Source organism: Notechis scutatus, chromosome 2, assembly GCF_049901735.1.
Source record: "Notechis scutatus isolate UNSWTSFEM ecotype Mainland chromosome 2, rNotScu1.2, whole genome shotgun sequence".
Taxonomy (NCBI): Eukaryota; Metazoa; Chordata; class Lepidosauria; order Squamata; family Elapidae; genus Notechis; species Notechis scutatus.
Window position 1 is genome coordinate 199,384,914 of NC_142010.1, and position 18,724 is coordinate 199,403,637.

The 18,724-nt window shown below is 37.6% G+C and overlaps 1 protein-coding gene across 3 annotated transcripts in view; it reads left to right on the forward strand.

Moving 5' to 3' along the window:
- Positions 1–18,724, forward strand: part of TJP2 (tight junction protein 2) — a 73,039-nt gene that overhangs the window by 4,624 nt on the left and 49,691 nt on the right. For 2 of the 3 annotated variants that reach the window (XM_026675444.2, XM_087957794.1), the window contains one exon: positions 16,089–16,200. The exons of the other annotated variant lie outside the window; for it this stretch is intronic. The gene's annotated coding sequence lies outside the window, so the exon portion shown is untranslated. The remainder of the gene's footprint in view (positions 1–16,088; positions 16,201–18,724) is intronic. 3 annotated transcript variants of the gene reach the window in all.

Genomic DNA, 18,724 nt, shown 5'->3' on the forward strand with positions numbered 1-18,724 from the left:
GCCATGCAAGAATGGGATGTGCTTTTCTGGTTTCCAGAAGTCATATGAGAGGGCTGTGTACACACATGGCCTCCAGAGCCTCCCAAAATAGTGTGAGAACAGGTTATGCTTTTGTGCAGTTTTTTGGAATAGCATGAGTTGGCCTTTTTGAGTGGCAGCCGTGGCGCTAGGACTGGAGTTGAGGCCTGGGCCACTGAGTTTAGGCTGCTGAGTACCACTGTTCACGGTGGGCTAGATGGGCTGTGGGAAGGGAATAGAGAATTGTTTCTCTTTTATTCAAGGGTGTGATACGACATGGCAACAGAGTCAAGTTAGGCATTTTCCTGGTTTTTGACATGCCAAACCCAAAAGGTTGCCATCCCTTTTTAAATACTGCTTAATTGGGAGAAAATATATTTCTCTGGATTGGAAAAACTCGCTGAAAATTTTTGAAGATGCACATATATAGAAAAGTGAAATTTGATCAATCTCCATGTTTCTTCTGAACATGTGAAGTAAACTTCAGATTCATGGGCCTTTTCTTGAAATAGAATTCATAATCTGAAGAACAGAATACCTACAAAATGAATACTTGCCATGAAAAGATATGCACAGATGGGACTTGTGAGAGAATGAATGCAATAACTCAATTTACATAAAGATTCCCTTTACTCATATCATTGCCTCCAGATCTGTATTCAAATAAGTATCCTGCAAAACAACACATTTTTGTTGTAATGTCATTGAAACTATGTGTGAACCCCACTGCAGTCCGAAAAGCTTTGGTGGTACAATACTAATTTTGAAATAATTGTTCTTGATGGGTAATGGTAAAGATTGTTGAGATTTCTGAGAGATTAATCAATGATTTGTTCTGAAAAATAATGTTGTGAACGCCTTTTCTACTTAGAAACCATGAATAGGATTTCCTGAAGTTCTAATGGATGAACACTGATCAGACGAATGTAAACGAACTAGTAATCACCTGTCTGATTAGTTCGGTTAACAACTTCTTTTATTAGAAGTTGCAAATTTCTTGCGTGTGTTTGGGGCTATATTTTTGCCCTAAATTTGGGACTGCTCATTTTTGTAATGCCACCTTTATATTATTTTAATAACTAAAAGCAGCAAGAACATCTAATATTCCTGCTTCCTCCTATTTTCCCTACAACAACAATCCTGTGAGGTAAGTTGGGCTGAGAGAGATTGATCAGCCCAAAGTCAACCATCCGGCTTTCATGTCTAAGGCAGGAGTAGAACTCACAATCTCCTAGGTTCTAGCTTGGTACTCCAGCTAATGAAGTCTTTGATATTAGTTGAGTGGTCATTAAATGGACTGGAAAATGGTGAAAGAGACACACTGAGAGACAGAATACTGTAATGAGTATGGCAGAGTCGTCCTCCAAAAAATTTTGACTGCAGTCTTTGGATGTTATGCTGACTAGATCTGATGAAAATTGAAATCTAAAACATCTGAAGACAATGAATTTACCTTTCTTTGATTAACATAGCATTGATAAAACTTGATTGAGGTTCCCCTCAGATAAGAAATTCTTAGGCCTCATGTGGTCTCTGTATCCCTATTCTATTTCTCTGAAATCTGATAATTAAAAATTATGAAAAGAACTGAATTGGCCTATGAAAGAATAGAGGTTAAATACAGAAAAACAGCTTGTTTCTTGTGTTACCTATTTTTTATGTTTCTAATTTGTTAAAATTATTTTGCAGAGATGTTTGGGATTTAAATTGTGTTTTCACTATTTCAGAACTATTCTTTCCTTTCACTGTACATCCTGTTTGTCCTTATATAAGCACAGTGGTGTAATTCAGAGTTCAGAGGACTACTTCATTGTAATGGCCTCTCCTTGAAACTTTCGGATTTTGTAATGTATCTACCACACTCACACACACTTTCGTACAGACACACCTGCACCCGCCCGAATCCCCCACCCCTCAGTTGCATTCATGAAAAGACCGGTAACAATGGCTCCTGGTGTGTAGTCACTTCTCTGATGTGTGATAACACTTTCATTTCTTGTGGTACTGTGAACAATGCTTTACAGCAAAAAAAAAATTACTCTGCACTTTAAGCCCTTCAGAATTATTAGAAGAGATATCTAATGTGGATTTTAAATTGAATGTGGAAGGTTGCTTCAAAATGGCTGACCTTTGTTCATTCTTTAAGCTCCTGGCTGAGTGAATATAAGGCTAATTGGTTCTACATTGAGCTTAAGTAACTTCAGCAATAAAATGAAGGACTAGGGGTGACATGGTAGCAGTGTTCCAATATTCCAATAGCCACAAAGAAGAGGGAGACAAGCTATTCTCCAAAGCCCCTGAGGGCAGGACAAGAAGCAATGGGTGGAAACTAATCAAGGAGAGAAGCAACTTGGAACTAAGGAGAAATTTCCTGACAGAATAGTTAATCAGTGGAACAACTTGCCTCCAGTAGTTGTGAATGCTCCAACAGTGGACGTTTTTAAGAAGAGATTGGATAACCATTTGTCTGAAATGGTATAGCGTTTCCTGCCTAGGCAGGGGGTTGGACTAGAAGACCTCCAAGGTCCCTTCCAACTTGTTCTATTCTATTCTATTCTATTCTATTCTATTCTATTCTATTCTACATGGTGAATATATATCCTGTCACTTCTGGATTAGTTAGACTGATCCATTTGTTATACAGCTAAAAATTTATGGGGACTGGTTATTTCTATCAATCCTGGCTTAAAACCAGAAGTCAGGGGATGAAAGTGAAGCCATGCACATGTGCCAGATGTTCTTGATTTATAAACATTTACTTACCAAACACACCATAGGCAAGCTATTTCTGTAAAAGAGCATTTGCTGACTAGCGGGGTGGTGTCAGTCTGCTTAGTTCTGAGCACATCTCTTAAGCATCTGCTACTATAAATGTATATTTAATTTCTTCCTTCCTCTTAGCTTGGCTCTCAAAGTATGGAATGTCATGGAAAGTATAGTGAATGAGTCTTCGGTAGCTCTTAACATCATTTGAAAAATGAAACCACCTGCTTCTCCTTTAGTGCTTGAAATATTATAAGCCCTGAAGGTTTAGCTGAGGATTAGTAAATTGGAGAGAGTCCATTATCAGACCAGGCTTAGTACCATGTTTCTTGCTTCATTTCCATTAGTGCTTTATGTGTAGATCCCCGGAATTACATAACTCTGACGTTTTCAGAGAAGCTGTCAGGAACGTTTTCACTCTTTTCCCAAATGTTGCTATTTCTCCAGCTTGCAACAGATGTAATCCATTTTGAAAAGGGTTGCTGTAGTGTGGTCAGCTTGCTCAGACAAGATGATTTCCGATGCGGCAGCCAAACATAGTTTGTAGCTTAATTCAACACCGCATTAAAAGATTCAGGATGAAATGTAAGAAGTATGTCGCTATTCTTGAAGCTGCAGTTGGAATCACTCCTCTTAATAAGAGAGAAATGCTACCAGTGGTTCGACATGTAAATCTCTGGCAGCAACCCGGGTGAGTTTTAAGTTGGGTGAGTGAGTCATTGCAAAGGTAAATATTTACTCTGAACCTGTGTGTGGATTTGCAGCGTGCATTATTCGTAGCTAGCTATATTTCCTCAATGGCTAAAATGTAAATGCTTTTGTCTAGTGTATAGTTGGCTAAGATCAGTCAAGGTATGGTGGGTTACAGCATTTAAACCTCTGGTTAAGTATTTGGGATGAAAATAATATAGTGAAGCCAGTGCAGATTCAATGCAGGGTCAAGTCTAGATGGGGATATAATGGCATTTCTCCTCTTGTACATTCAGGAATAGTCTGCACCCAGGCAAAACAGATGTATCAAATTCCTTTAGGAAAAACATTCTTATTGAAAAAGTGAATTATGTATATATTAGCTGTCCTTTTCTTATTTAAAATAAACCTCAATGGGATATCTTCTAAATCTGTTCCATTTTCCTGATTTAACTCTATCTCGTCTCTGTTGTATTCTTCTGCTTGATGTTAATACTTATTGCCCTGTAGCTTTTTGTATTCTGCCTTTTGTTATTACACACATTTTTTCTGCTTTAGCTTTCTAATATTTTTCCCCTTAGATGCGACTTTCTTTCAGCTAGGATCTTTATATCTGTTTCAGGACCTCGGCGTTATTGATATTGATGCTGGTCCCCGGCATCCTCAATCACCTCTCTTGCTTATCTCCCATTGAAGTTGATCTCTGTTATCAGCTAGTTCTGCTGGGATGGACTGCTTCTGATGGGTCTGTTTCAGATGTTGTGTCTTCCTATCTAGACCTTTTCCACTGCTAGGGTTCAGTGATCCACTGTCCAGGCTACCTTTACTGGCTTTTGTACCTCCTACTTGGGCTCTTCTAAGGCTTTAGACAAGAGGTCTCTAAACTTGTCAACTTTAAGACTTGTGGACTTCAACTCCCACAATTCTATATAGCTGGCTGGAGAATTCTGGGAGTTGAAGTCCACAAGTCTTAAAGTTGACAAGTTTGGGGACCGCTGCTTTAGACAATCAGGAGCCCTTTCTGCTGAGTTATCTTTTAGTTGTGTTTACTTGGCTCTGCATTCCACCCATGTGGTCACTTTGGGCTCTGTTGTTATAAACCATGCCATAGGCTCAAGCTACTCTTGGCTTTCAAGCCAATTCTTCCTTTTGGCCTGGTTGCTTATTTTACTTGCCAGCCCTGGGCTGCTGTACTGCCTTAGGTGTTGATGCTTTCTTCTTTGACAGCCATATTTACTTCCAGTGTGTCCTGAATCTACTTTCCACCAGTTCAGCAGATGTTCCATTGGACACCTTACAGCTTTGTGTCACCACCCCAAAGCTCTTCACTTGTCACCACTGCTACCATAATCTTTGCCTTTACTGAAACTACTGTAGCTCTCTGGGTTCTGTCCTCCTTGTGCTATTACCACCACATCACTTTGGAGTCCCTGGCATCATTCTCTTGTTGTTGTTGTTGTTGTTGTTGTTGTTGTTGTTGTTGGCTTGGAGCATCCAGAAAATGTACCTGGGTGTCTTCTTGCTTGGTTCCTCTTTTCACTCTTGTTTTTTCTAATTGTTTTTGAGCTCCTTAGCTATCCTTTTTCTTCCTGAGATTTCTGGGACACGAGTTTCTCAAGCCTCTTTCATCCCATCTTTTAAAAGGGCTTGAAGAACTTTTATCTTGTGAGACTTGTAACTTTTTTTCTTAGGAGAAGAAGGGCGCAGTCCCTTGCATTTTTACCTGGTTCTGCCCACTCATATTTGTACCTCATGTATCAAAGAATCCATCTACAGTTTATGTGCAGTAGGCAGCCTATGCAGGTGGTCCTTAACTTATGACAGTTCATTTAGTGACCATTCAAAGTTGCAATGGCACTGAAAAAAGTGACTTATGGCCATTTTTCGCACTTATCACCTTTGTGGCATCCCCATGGTCACATGATCAAAATTCAGATGTTTGGCGACTGACTCATGTTTATGGCGGTTGCAGTGTCCTGGGATCACGTCATCTGCTTTTGTGACCTTCTGACAAGCAAAGTTAATGGGGAATTTAAATTCACTTCACAAACACGTTACTACCTTAACAAATGCAAAGATTCGCTTAATAACTGTGGCAAGAAAAGTCATAAAATGGAGCAAACCCACTTAACAAATGTTTCTCTTAGCAACATAAATTTTGGGCTCAATTGTGCTTGTAACTCAAAAACTACCTGTTACATTTATTAAATAAATAAATAAAGCAGTTTCCAAATTTTAAACAGATTTTCTGATCCTTCTGAATAAAAAAAATCATTTTTAAAGATCACATATCTTTTCTGTGAGGCGAACTTAAAATAAAAGGCTTAGATGCTCTGCAATTCTTTCCAAATAAGCACCCATGTGCACCAGGCATTATGTATAGATATACATTTCACACTCCCTCCCTTGAGGTAGACTACATAATGCTTCCTCCTCCAGTTTTATTCCCATAAGGGTTAGGTTGAGATAAGGATCAAGGGATAACTAAATATGGCTTCTTGGACACATGGGAAGCAAATGGAGTCCCTTGCTGCATTAGTAGATGCCGTCACTGGGGTGTTTGATTGTGGCTGGTCTCAACTGCCTGCTGCCACAAGTGTAAGGTTTTGTGCAAACAAACAAAAGATGTTATTGATTGATACCATTAGGTAATGCTCCCTGTGACTGGTCCAGAGGCATCCAATGAGTTTCTTCCTTGAGTGTGCTCTTGAATCTGGAGCTCTGGTCTTAATTTGACATTTTTAAATTGCTGCATGAGAGCATGTACAGGGCATGTCCAAAATAATAATGCATTTTGGCATTTCTTTGAGTGTAATGCAAGCAAAGAAAGCCCCATTGTTTCCCAGTCTTCAAGTTGTTGCATGCAGTATAAAAGGGTCTCACAACGAAGACAGAACAAATGCACATGTTCTCTCTTTGGCTGTTAAGGGGTCACTGGGCTGGTAATGGATTGATGATATGCTTTAGGCAATTGAGAAAAGTGTGTCATCCACCATAAATAAGGATCTTGTAGCTTAAAGAGGACGTTGATCTTTTTAAAAACCCACTGCCATGATCTGACAACCAAGCTGGTCAAGCTAGTATTGACCATACTATTGATTGACAACAGAACATGAAAATACTGTAGGTGGCTTGTGCTACCTTGCATTGTAGGTTTAATCAAATGTATGTACGGTATTTGGTTCATTTACAAAATCCTTTAGAAGACTGATGAATCAGGGAATGAAATTTACAAACAATATTTTGCTACTATAAAAAACATCATTAAAATGCAAAATCATTAAAATAGCTTGTTGATTCCAGAGAAACGCACGTGGGTACAGTATGCAAACAGCTCGTTTCAGCTTTGATGTATATGGATGAATTTCAAGAATGTTCCTTTAGGTGGCAGCCTTTCATTATGATGTAATTGGAATTCCTCTAAAATGGGAAGCTACACACTGTGTATACATATGTAAGAGTAGCCCTTTGATCATACTAATGAAGTATTATTAAATGCAATACTATTGTAGAAGATAAATGAGGCAAAATCTAGCCCCGAGATTTATAGAACCCTTCTATAAACGCTGGTTTATAGAAAGGGAGGGTAATCTTCAGTCCTCCTCAAGTGTGGCATTTAAATTCCTGGATAATTAGTCACTCATTGATTAATTACGTGCCATCAAATCAGTGCCGATCTTAGTAACTACACAGAAATATTTCCAAGAGAAAATCTGTAATTTGATCCTTCAGGTCTTCTAATAGTGCCACTAATTAAGTCTATCCAACTTTGCTGCTGGTCGGAGTTAGGACAGTGCTGAAAAAAAATGGACTTGTGGCTGGTCCCCAAAATTATGTCCATTGCAGTCCCCTCTCCCCCAGTGATCAAAATTCTATACTACAGCCTGCTTGCAGTTACCACGCAGGAGCGTTTCAACTCCCCCAGTCTGCCTATCTTCCCCTATCTGTCCTTGGGGATGCCCTGCATTCCATCACATACCTCTGCGCGCACACACACACACACACACACACACACACACACACACACACCACATTGCCATTGCCCCCTGTTCCCTACACATGACCTTCATCATCTTCTTCCTCCTGTTGCTGGATCAGGATCCAGTTGCTAAGCGAGATGCATGCCGTGAGGGTGATAGGCAGTGGTGTATTAATCTTTAAACAGACTAAGCATGTGCTTCGGGCACCAGGCCCAAAAGGGGGCACTACAAAGTTGAGAACATGGCTTTGTTTGTACAGTATGAACAAAGAAAGGGGACACCAAGATTTTGGGCACCAGTGAACCTTAATCCACCACTGGTGATAGGTGCCAGGCCCTTGTCTCCTGAAGACAGCTTGCCAAGCCCAGTTGGAAGGAGGCAGAGGGGATAGCGAGAGGTGGCACTCTCTGTCATCAGGTCAAGCATAACCCTAACCCACTCCATGACCATCCCACTAATGGCAGGGCAGTTCCAGTCCCAATTGTGGTCATAGGTTTGAGGACTACCTATAGCTTTAATTCCCAAAGCTCCTTAACTTTTATTGTTGGGTTTATGGGACTTGGAATCCAGCACAGTTTGGCCATTCCTGCCTATGATTTTGCCATCTACAAAATCACACTGTGACACATATTAAATGCCTGTTTATCCTGGTTTTTTATGGCTTGTATGTTAGCTATGATTACAGCTTCAATGGAATTATTCAGATGTTGTTGAGGGCAAAATGTAGATTCATTTCTAAAGTAGCTGTTCAGAAGATATGTGGAAAAGTCTATGGAAAACAAATCTTACATAGACCATCTATTCTAGCCCATAGAGAATACAGTAATGCTTAAAACAGGGGTCCTCCAAACTTGGCACCCAGCTATGCTGGCTGAGGAATTCTGGGAGTTGAAGTCCACAAGTCTTAAAGTTGCCAAGTTTGGAGACCTCTGGCTTAAAACTTTGAGAACCCATTCTTTCAACGTTGCTACATAAATATAACCTAAAATATTGTCTCCTCTCCATGCAAGTCCTAAAACTAGACAAAGAGAACCCAGGTAATCAAGGGATGTACTTCATTTCTTTACTGAGAAAAGGATACAAAGCTAAATAGTTGTGTGTGGCAAAAGTGTATGAACCTTTGTTTTAAGTAACTGGTGTGCTCTCTTGCATAGCAGTAACAGCAGATGAATGTTTTCAATAATGATCAGTCCTGCACATGGGACTGGATGAATTTTAAGCTTGCCCTCTTTATAGAACAGCTTCAACTTGGAAATGTTGATAAGCATCCTTGCACTTCATGTCCTTCTAACATCATTTCTGTAGAATTAAGCCCAGGACATTTTGTTGGCCATTCTTATTCATTAATTTTCTTGGTTTTTAAGCATTCTTTGGCCTTATGACTTATGTCTTTTGGGATATTGTCTGGTTGCATGACCCACTTTCTCATGAACTAGATAGATACTATGACACTTTCCTATGGAATTTGCTGGTACATTTCAGGATTAATAGTTTCATCAATGATGGCAAGATGTCTTGCTCCAGAGGCAGCAAAGCAGGTTCAAACCATAAGAGCCAGTTTGGAATAGTGGTTAAGATGCTGGCTTAGAAACCAGGAGAGTGCAAGTTCTAAACATCCCTTCATAATAAAAGCTGTTTGGGTGACTTTGGCCAATCATTTTTTCTCAGCCCAACTCATCTTACAGGATTGTTGCTGGGGGAAAATAGGAGTATTAGGTATGTTCATCATCTTGAGTTTAAATTTAAAAGGTGGGATAAAAATATAACAACCATAATAGCTACCACTGTGCTCCATAGATAGGATAAAGTTTTAAGGCTGGAAGGCAATGTTTTCTTTTTCCAAACATAATACTTTTACATTTAAGCCAGAAACTTCAATTTTAGTCTCATCCATACATAGCACATCCTTCCAATAGCCTTCTTGGCTATCCACATGAACTTTTGCAAAATGTAGATGGGCAGCAAAGGGTTTTTTGGACCCTGCCATTCACACCATTGTTGTTCAGTGTTGTCCTAATGTTTTTAACATATTTGTTTAGATTTGGGACCTGTGTGGATAGCAAATCATATTTTAGATCATGTTTATGCAGAAATATTACAAATGTAAAAAGGTTCACAAACTTTTAAACAACACTGTACATTATCAAAGCTTGGAATTCTGGGAGTTGAAGTCCACAAGTCTTAAAGTTGCCAAGTTTGGGGACCCCTGGTCTAGTGGAAACCAGGAGACTCCCACTTTAACCATGAAAGATGGCCTGCTCACAGGGTTGTTGTGAGGAAAACAGGAGAAGGACGGTATATTGGATATGTTTTCCTCCTTGAGTTATTTGTAAAAATAATAAAGGCGGGATACATACATACATACATGCATATCAATGAATAAAAAGTCAATATGACTTGATATGTTTCACTGAGGCTTTCTAATGTTTCCTCCAAGTATTTTAGGCATAATGTAGTTTTCCATAGTAGCATCAATTTTAAATGTTTAATTTTAAAAATTATACATTTATCTCAAAAGCAATAGTATTACTTTAGACTGATACAATTCATTTGATTCCTCTCCTGTTTTAGAGACATTGGAATAATAATTTCAGAGTAGCTAAATGTTTACCATAAGAATTATTGTTCAAGAGACTTCAAATGCCTACGCCCATTTTGTGAATATGTTTCAACCGCACACCCAGGATTTAAACATACCACATGAAAAATAGTGCAGGAGTAATTAAACATGATAATTCTATCATCAACTGGGAGGAGATGTGAATGATAAAAATTGTTATTGAAACTTTGCTGCATTTTTAAAATTTCTACAACACTATTCAGTGTACAGGTTTCTTTGCAGGTAATTCTTGTTTACATAAAAATGGCCCTAAGGGAGATGTGAAGCTATATTATATGCTAAACGAGAATTAAAATTCTGTGCCGAAGCATCTCAATTCCAATTAAAAATCTGCATTTGGAGTCCTACATCACAAACAGAAGTAATTATATATGTTAATAAAGCTTTAGGAAAATATATCAGTTAAAGATGTAAACATGATGTTGAATTATATTCCTTAATTATGGAATTAAATATTAAAACTGGGATTTGGCAAAGGGAATTTTTTTTACGTAGAGGGAAACTACTAAAATGTCATATTAAGTGGAGTGTTCTTTACTGATATTCAAACGTTGTAGATTCAGGATTTTATTATTATTTTATTTTGAAATCCTTATTTGCAATCATGAATATGAGAAACTCTTTTAAAAAGATGTACAAACATGTTCCAGTACGATACTTTAGCACAGATTTCTATTATGGTATTTTTTCAGTTTTAAGCATAGGAACTTTATGAAGAAGCTTTATTTTAATAACGTTTCATTTTGTTCTTCCAAATTGCTAAAAGATGGATATGGTTCTCCTCACCCACCATCTTTTCCAGGGAGATAGATTAGGATTAGATGGGTTCCATGGCTGAATGGAGCTTGGTTTCTCCAGAACAGCAACAGTCATATTGCTTCTGTTGCTCATTCAGACCTAGGATAATATTATAAGTGCTAAAATGAACAATGCAATTCTAAGAATGTTCATTCAGTTTCTTATTCTACATTATGTCTTAGAAATAAGCCATCAACACTGGAAAATTCATGGTCTTTTCGTAATTTGTTTTTATCCCCTCTGTTATTAACGGTCTTTGAGAAGCTGGCTGTTGTTGTATGCTAGTTTAGTTTACTTTATTGTCATTGCACCTCGTACACCACAATTAAATGCCATCTTCAGTGTACATTATAACTAAAAATAAAACACAAACACACATCCTTCACATTTTATACAATTGAATTTAAAACCCGATATTGCACTAATATTGCACTATACTATACTATATGCTAGTAGAAATAAGAGAACATGTCCTGTCATAAATACCTTGATGTATAAAGTATAAACCCTATTGATATAGAAAATGTATGTCTATAAACTTAAAAAAGTTTAAAGCTGCAACACAGCTCTACCTTGGAGAAAAGTTGTTGCACAGGACATAAATATTTGTGATAATCAGAATGAAATCCCATTAAATTCAGCTGTGCTTATTCAGAAGTAGAGTGGAACAGCAGCTACCCCACTTCACGTGTATTACACTAAAACTTACCCAAATATAGGCTTTTAATTATGTGGGATGAGAGTTATGGAAATTGTGAACAAATATCTCTGAAGGGCATCATATCAGGAATACAATCACATTCTGAGTGTGTCTGGGATCGTGAGTCTACTTATGTAAAAGTAAACCCCACTTAATTTGAATGTTTTTCTATCAACCAGACTTATCAAGAGTGGTATTGTGAATGAGTGTTAATTTTAATTCAGTGTCAGCATTGTCTGGGATTCCAATAGCTGCAAGGATACAACTCAAATGCAAGTTGCCTTCATTCAAGAATCAGAAAAAATAGCTTTGGAAGACACAAATAGGCTAGCCGCTTGATAAATGGGGGAAAAATATGGTGATGAATTAAAGGTGCCTTGTTTAGTGATCATTCAAAGTTACAACACTGTAAAAAACAACAACTCAATCCTCACATTGATAACTATTGCAGCATCCTGTGATCACATGGTCATCGCTCTTGTGCTTCACAACTAGCTTTCAATAAACAGGCTTAATGAAGAATATGGAAGCAAAATGTCAAGTCGTCGTCATGTAATGACTCTTATTGACCGAATGGGAAATGACATTGTGAGTCCATCACAGTCATGTGATTCTCCACTTAGCAACCATGGTGCTTAGCAACGGAGTTGCTGGTCACAGTGATCACTAAGCACAGTCTACTACACTGTGTTATTTACATCTCAAAATGATTTGTTAGTTATGCTTTTCTCTTTGAAATGAGGTCATCTGTGCTGTGAGGGTGGTTGTGACATGTTAAGGTCAGACTTTTGCACCCAGCATTTGGCTTCAGGGTACAATTCTCTGTTCTAAAATAGAGTACATGGATAAATCAGTATCAAATGCAGTGTAACAGGAAGAATCTCCACCCTGTATAATAAAATGTACACCCATAAAGCCGTAAATAATTTTAGAACGAAATGGAGCCCCCCCCCCATTTTTTTAAAAATATCCCTGTCTGATTAATTCTTTCCTTAAAATGGAAGGTCCTTGGATTGGGAAGAGCAACAGATTGGAAAAATGTTATCTACCAAGAAGTGGTTGTAATTTAGCAACTTCAGAAAGATTGTTGTTGAAGATAAAGAAAAGCTGAATATTTTTGATTTCGGCTGTTCTCATATATAGGTTTTGATTTGTTTTGGCTTGCTAATCACACTTTATTTAAAACATGCTTTGCAGTCTGTATTCTGCAGACTGTTTTAAAAATGTGCCTATAATAGCTTCATATGGTTTTGAGACACAGAGCTTGGAAAATTTATGTGGCCTGTTTCTATTTGACTAATATATTTATATCCCTCCCTTTTCCCATTTTGGACCTCAGAGCAGCTTACTGGTCCCATAGAACAGTTTCCTTCTTCACTGCCTTTTGGTCCTGGGGGAACCAACCTTGGCAACTTTAAGACCAATGAACTTCAACTCCCAGAATTGCTGGCTGGGAAAATCTGGGAGTTGAAGTCCACTGGTTTTAAAGTTGCTAAGGTTGGACACCCCTGATTTAATTGATATATGGCAAATTATTGGGGTTTATCTGTGGTCTTGATATAGCCAAACAACAAAGCCAAAATTTGCATTACTTGAAATCAAGGCCATGGCATTGAGAGGTTACAGACTTGGACAGTCTATGTATAGATGTACTGTACATAAAAGGTGTATAGGATGTAATTCCTCTGGCATTTTTAGCTTGGAGTGGAAACTAAATGCAGTCTAGTAAACAAAACAGAGATACAAATGGTGACATATCACCATGCTTCTGATTTGTGAAATAACGGTTGAAAGAAGTAATTTATTATAGGGATGTATATACTGGGTTTTTATAATGTTGGAAGTTAAAACCCACCCCTCTCCTAGAAAAATGAAATATTTTAGGATATACTTTTTTAGAATATTTCCCCTAAAAGAAAAGTATAAACTCAGAGAGGCAGAAACTAATCCCCACCCATACCTTTGTTAATGGGCCATTAAGGCCTGGGGCAGTGTATTCTACATAACAAAGATCTACCTCTTTCAGGCAGAGCCATTTAATTGTTCTTCACTGCACCACCCACCAAGTTTCAACCAAACTTAGTACACAGATTACCTACAAAGCTAGTTATGACCTCTGACAGCAACCATTCAGGATACTCTTCTTGTGCCCCAGGAAGTTGAAAGCCAGAGGGTATAAAACCCAGGGACTCTCAGCATCTCTTCCCTTTTCTTCGCCCAAGAGCTCCAAGGCATGTGATCCTATCCGCCATCAGACCATCTATCCAAACCGCCTCCATGTTTCCAGTGTCTTTCTCCCCACTTGGAACTGAACCCAGAAGGATATTTCTTCCTACAACAATGACATGAAGGTGGAAAGTTCCTGGTTAACAAGAGCAGTCCAGCTCTGTTTAGGGTGTGGTGGGAAAAGATCAGAGTCATCCAGCTGGTTGTTCATCACAAAGCTATGAATAAGCAAGGGTGCTAGAAGGTGAATTATCCTCTGAATGGCACTCTATGAAATGAGTCCATGGAGAAAAAACAGCCACAGAGAAAGAGAGAGAGACTAGGCTTGGAATTAATTAAAAGTTAGACTTAATTGACACAGCTTTACAGGAAATGCCCATAGATAGGAAGCTGAGGAGAAGTGCTTAGTAGGCTTGGAACTGACTGAAATCATTATAAATGGCCGGCTTGAATAAAGAAATTATGCTTAGAGTGCTTGCAAAGTGCCTGGTTGAACAAATAGCTGGGGATTATATAGCTGGGCACATTTGGTTGGAGAAGTCTGGGAGTTGAAGTCCACAAATCTTAAAGTTGCCAAATTTTGGGGGCCCTGGTTTAACCCCTTGCAAAGTATTTTTCAGTTGAATTAACGACTAGAATTAGGGAGGTGCCTGTTCCTCTTCTCCAAGGGTGAGCAACTTCTTCAAGTACTAGATACAACTACGTAATGACATTGATCTGTAAAAAAAAAAATCCGAAATGTCACAAGATTTCAGCAATCTCACTTGCACAATTTCATGTAATAATGGCAGTTGTGTAGGATTTTGGCTTTTCTCTGTTATCTTACAAGATCCCATATGAAAAAAATATTGTGAAATGTGGTAGGTTTGTGATATTTTGCACATTAAAATAATTATATAATGTTTAATTTATTGACTTTTGAAGATACTATCTAGAGGTATCCTGGGTGCTATGTTGCTGTGTTCTATTTTCCATCACAGGGTGGCTATGTATGTGATAATACAGACAAAATCTTCTATTGAAGGGTTGTATAAGCTAGGTTCAAGACTGAAAATGATAAAACAGAAAGCATGGAAACCCTATAGCTATCCATCAATAACTAACACCTGAACAGCAGAATGACCAGGAATCCAATGTATCTATTCAGATTTCTCAACTTATAACCATAATTGAGCCCAAAATTTCTGTTGCTCAGATGGTTGTTAAATGAGTTTTGACCCATTTTACAATCTTTCTTGCCACAGTTGTTAAGTGAATCACTGCAGTTGTTAAGTTAGTATCGTTGTTAAGTGAATCTGGCTTCCCCATTAACTGCTTGTCAGAAGGTTGCAAAAGATGATCACATGGCCCTGGGACACTGCAACCGTCATAAATACATGCTAGTTTCCATAAATACTTCTTAAAATATAAAATAGTTTGGATTCATAACTAGATTTGAGCTTGTGTTTTCTTCCTAGTATTGCATTTCCTTCCTTCCTCCCTCCCTCCCTCCCTCCCTCCCTCCTTCCTTCCTTCCTTCCTTCCTTCCTTCCTTCCTTCCTTCCTTCCTTCCTTCCTTCCAATATTTCTGAATTTATTTGAATTCTAAAGCTAATACATTTGACTGTACATGTAGATTCAAGCCTTGTTCTTTTAGTATACAGAATATGATCAGAAACATTCTGACTTTCTATAATTTTATCATGCTATGCTTCTTGACAAAATGGATCCAATATTAGCTATTTCTACTCCAGGTCATTTCAAACATTGAATTCAGACATTGGCTGAATTCATACATTACACTGAAGTACAATTTTTCAGTCTTGTTTTTTTGATTAATTTAGTATTCTTATTGGAGTGTTTTAAATCCTGGGTGTGATGGACAAACAATAAAAGCTTGATTCATAGTATTTGTTAAACTACAATGGATGGATTCCCACATTATGCTGCTCTAAAAATAACCCTGAATTGTAGCCTAGCACAATAGGTGAGCCTAGTTATGGGAATTTATAGATATGAAATCAGTGTATCAGTAAGACCTAGTTCTAACAGGCAGATTTATAGTGATGCATTATTATTTTTTAAATTGTAGTAAAAATGTGTGTCATTAATATGTACAGTACTAAACAACCAAAGAGGTCAGTCAAAAAGAGAAATGTTTTCTATATTAATTTGCTTGGCACAATTGTATCTTGCAAAACATAATTTAAAAATAACTAGAAATCTTCAGTTGTTAATATTTCAAGCTTGACCTTGATTGCATGACCAAATTGCATTGACAATTTACATTGTTCTTCTATTATTATTAATTTAGGGACCAGACAACAATATACCCGTCTCCTTGTGAATGGGACTGTAGCTGTAATTTGAACCCAAGGCACTTTACAGGAAGTGCATTAAGAAGACTGAAGCCAGACCTTCCCCAGGTATGTGTTAATACATGCAGAGGTTAATACATTCAATAGTTTCAGTCAACACCCTGAATCAGTAAAGAGAGTTGTAGTTCTACAGTTATTATTCCAGGGTCCTTTTGCTTATAAAAATGCTCTAAGACAGGGCTCCGTGGCATGCCAGGCTGCGCTGAGAAGCGAAGACCCCACCTGCAAGATGTGAAACCATATTGCTCCACTCTACTGAAATTTTTTTCTCAATGGAACTGGTCCCTGGTGCCCAAAAGGTTGAGGGCCACTGCTGTATGGAACATACATTAGTATATCATGTAGTCTTGACAAACCATATCATAAAATAGTACTCTAGGCATTTGTACATAATGAAACAAATCCTTTAAAGGGTTTAAGAAAAAAGTATTTTTATCTAGTTTCTTGAAGGCAAGAAAGTGCAGGTTTAGAGCTGTCTTCTCTGACAACAAAATCTAAAGGTCTTCCTTTTTACAGAGAAAAAGAGTATAGGGAGAGGGCAATAGATAACTAAAATGAATATAGGAAAATCTAAGGTGATAGTATAAAAATCCAATAATACTATTCTGTGCAGGCAGTCCTTGACTTACAACATTTGAGACCCTAATTTCCTTGGCTAAGCAAGATACTTGTTAAATGAGTTTGACGCATTTTACAATCTTTCTTTCCATAGTTATTAAGTGAATCACCATAGTTAAGTTAGTAACATGGTTAAGTAACTGTGGCTTCCCAAAGTTATTTAAGATCGTGTGGACATTGCAACTGTCATAAATGTCAAACATCCAAATTTTGATTATCTGGCCATGGGGACACTATAAGGTTCATATGTGTGAAAAAGGGTCACAAAACGCTTTTTCAGTGCTGTTGCAACTTCAAATGGACACTAAATGAATGGTTAAAAGTTGAGGACTACCCGTATATAGTTATCTGTATAGAATCCCATTGAATTCATTAGGATTTGGTGGTCATATGGCCTATATGAAGAAAAATGCATGGTAGCGGTGAGGAACCTGTGTTACTGATTTATAAATCATAGCAGCTAAGTCAGCATGGCCTGGTGGCAAATTCTGGGGCACTCATGATATTAGATTCTGCCAAGAGTTACTTTTCCCATATTGCATCTTTCACTATCATCCTGTTTGTAGTTACTCACATTACCATGTTACTTTCATTTGTACTCTATCTTTAACAAATAGATTGAGGCAGAACTGAGACTTTTAACACTGATCATCCTGTACGCTTGGCTGCATTAAGTATTTCCAGTGGGAAAGACAGATTGGTAGTGACAGATACGTTGGTTTTATTGAATTCTTTGTAATAGATGAATTTGCCAGCCACTGAAAAGATGATTTCTTCCTCTTGATCAAACTCTCTTGAAAGCAAATATTTTGATCATCATGTGCTATTTCTTTTCCTTTGTAAACATCTTTGAGAATAGGCCTAACATTTTTGGAAATTTATGCCAAAGAACTGAATTTGTCTTAAGTATCACTAACAACAAGAAGCTGTGAAGAAAAATGTAGAAAAGTATGTACTTGAAGCAAAAAATGTCATCTTGAAGTAGATTTGCACCCATTGATTGCATTTTGAATCAAGCTGATGCATATCCAAGACTTGTAACATAAACTGTTATTTGTAAATTGAGTGCCAGCATTTCAAACAAGTGCTGCTTTTCTCTTGTTAGGTTTAATGGTGGTCTGCATCTCCATTGATTCTACATATGGTTAATGCTAGTTATGTCAAGAGATTTACAAATCTCAATGTCATATTCTATTTAATATGGAGATCATGGAGTTAGTAGCTGGGACCAAATCATGGCCTGGTATCCTGAGAAATGAGTAAATACATGTTTTTACTACAGTTTTATTAATATCCAGGGTATTCTATCCCCGCTAAGTATGTTTGCCCCCAAAAACAAGTTCAGAAACTTCTAACCTTGTACATTAGAAAGAGATAACATTTATAATGCAATGTCACGAGATGTGCTTCTGATTATTTGGACATGTTGAGATGCTTTTCTGGACAGGTATTGGGAAACAAAAAAAAGCTTACCAAACCTTATACCACACAGTGGATTTAAAAGGAGAATTCTTGGGTAGTCTTCCTCATCACTTGTGCATACTTGTAAAATTCTCTCAATTGAAAAAATACTCTGTTTGAGATCAGTGGCATATAAAACTTAAACTGAAGGGCAATCCTAAGACATTAAGTAAACTTTGTTCTGGATCACATTATATGGTCTTTACACTGCTTGATCCTCCAATAAAATGCAGAATTCACTGATAGGTTTTTAGAATGAATTGCAAAGTTAACTGGCAGTTTGTAATTCATTGATGCTGCTGTCTTCCTAAGTAGGTTGTAACAATAGTTTGCTTGTAAGCTGCTTTGGGTACAAAATGTTTTTAAATACAGTGCAACATAAAATTGACAACATGGGGGAGATGTTTCTCTTATATCAAATTGATTGAGCAATAAAAATGCTCTGCACTAAAAATGGATATTTTCAATATAGAATGGGTAGTTTCATCTCTTT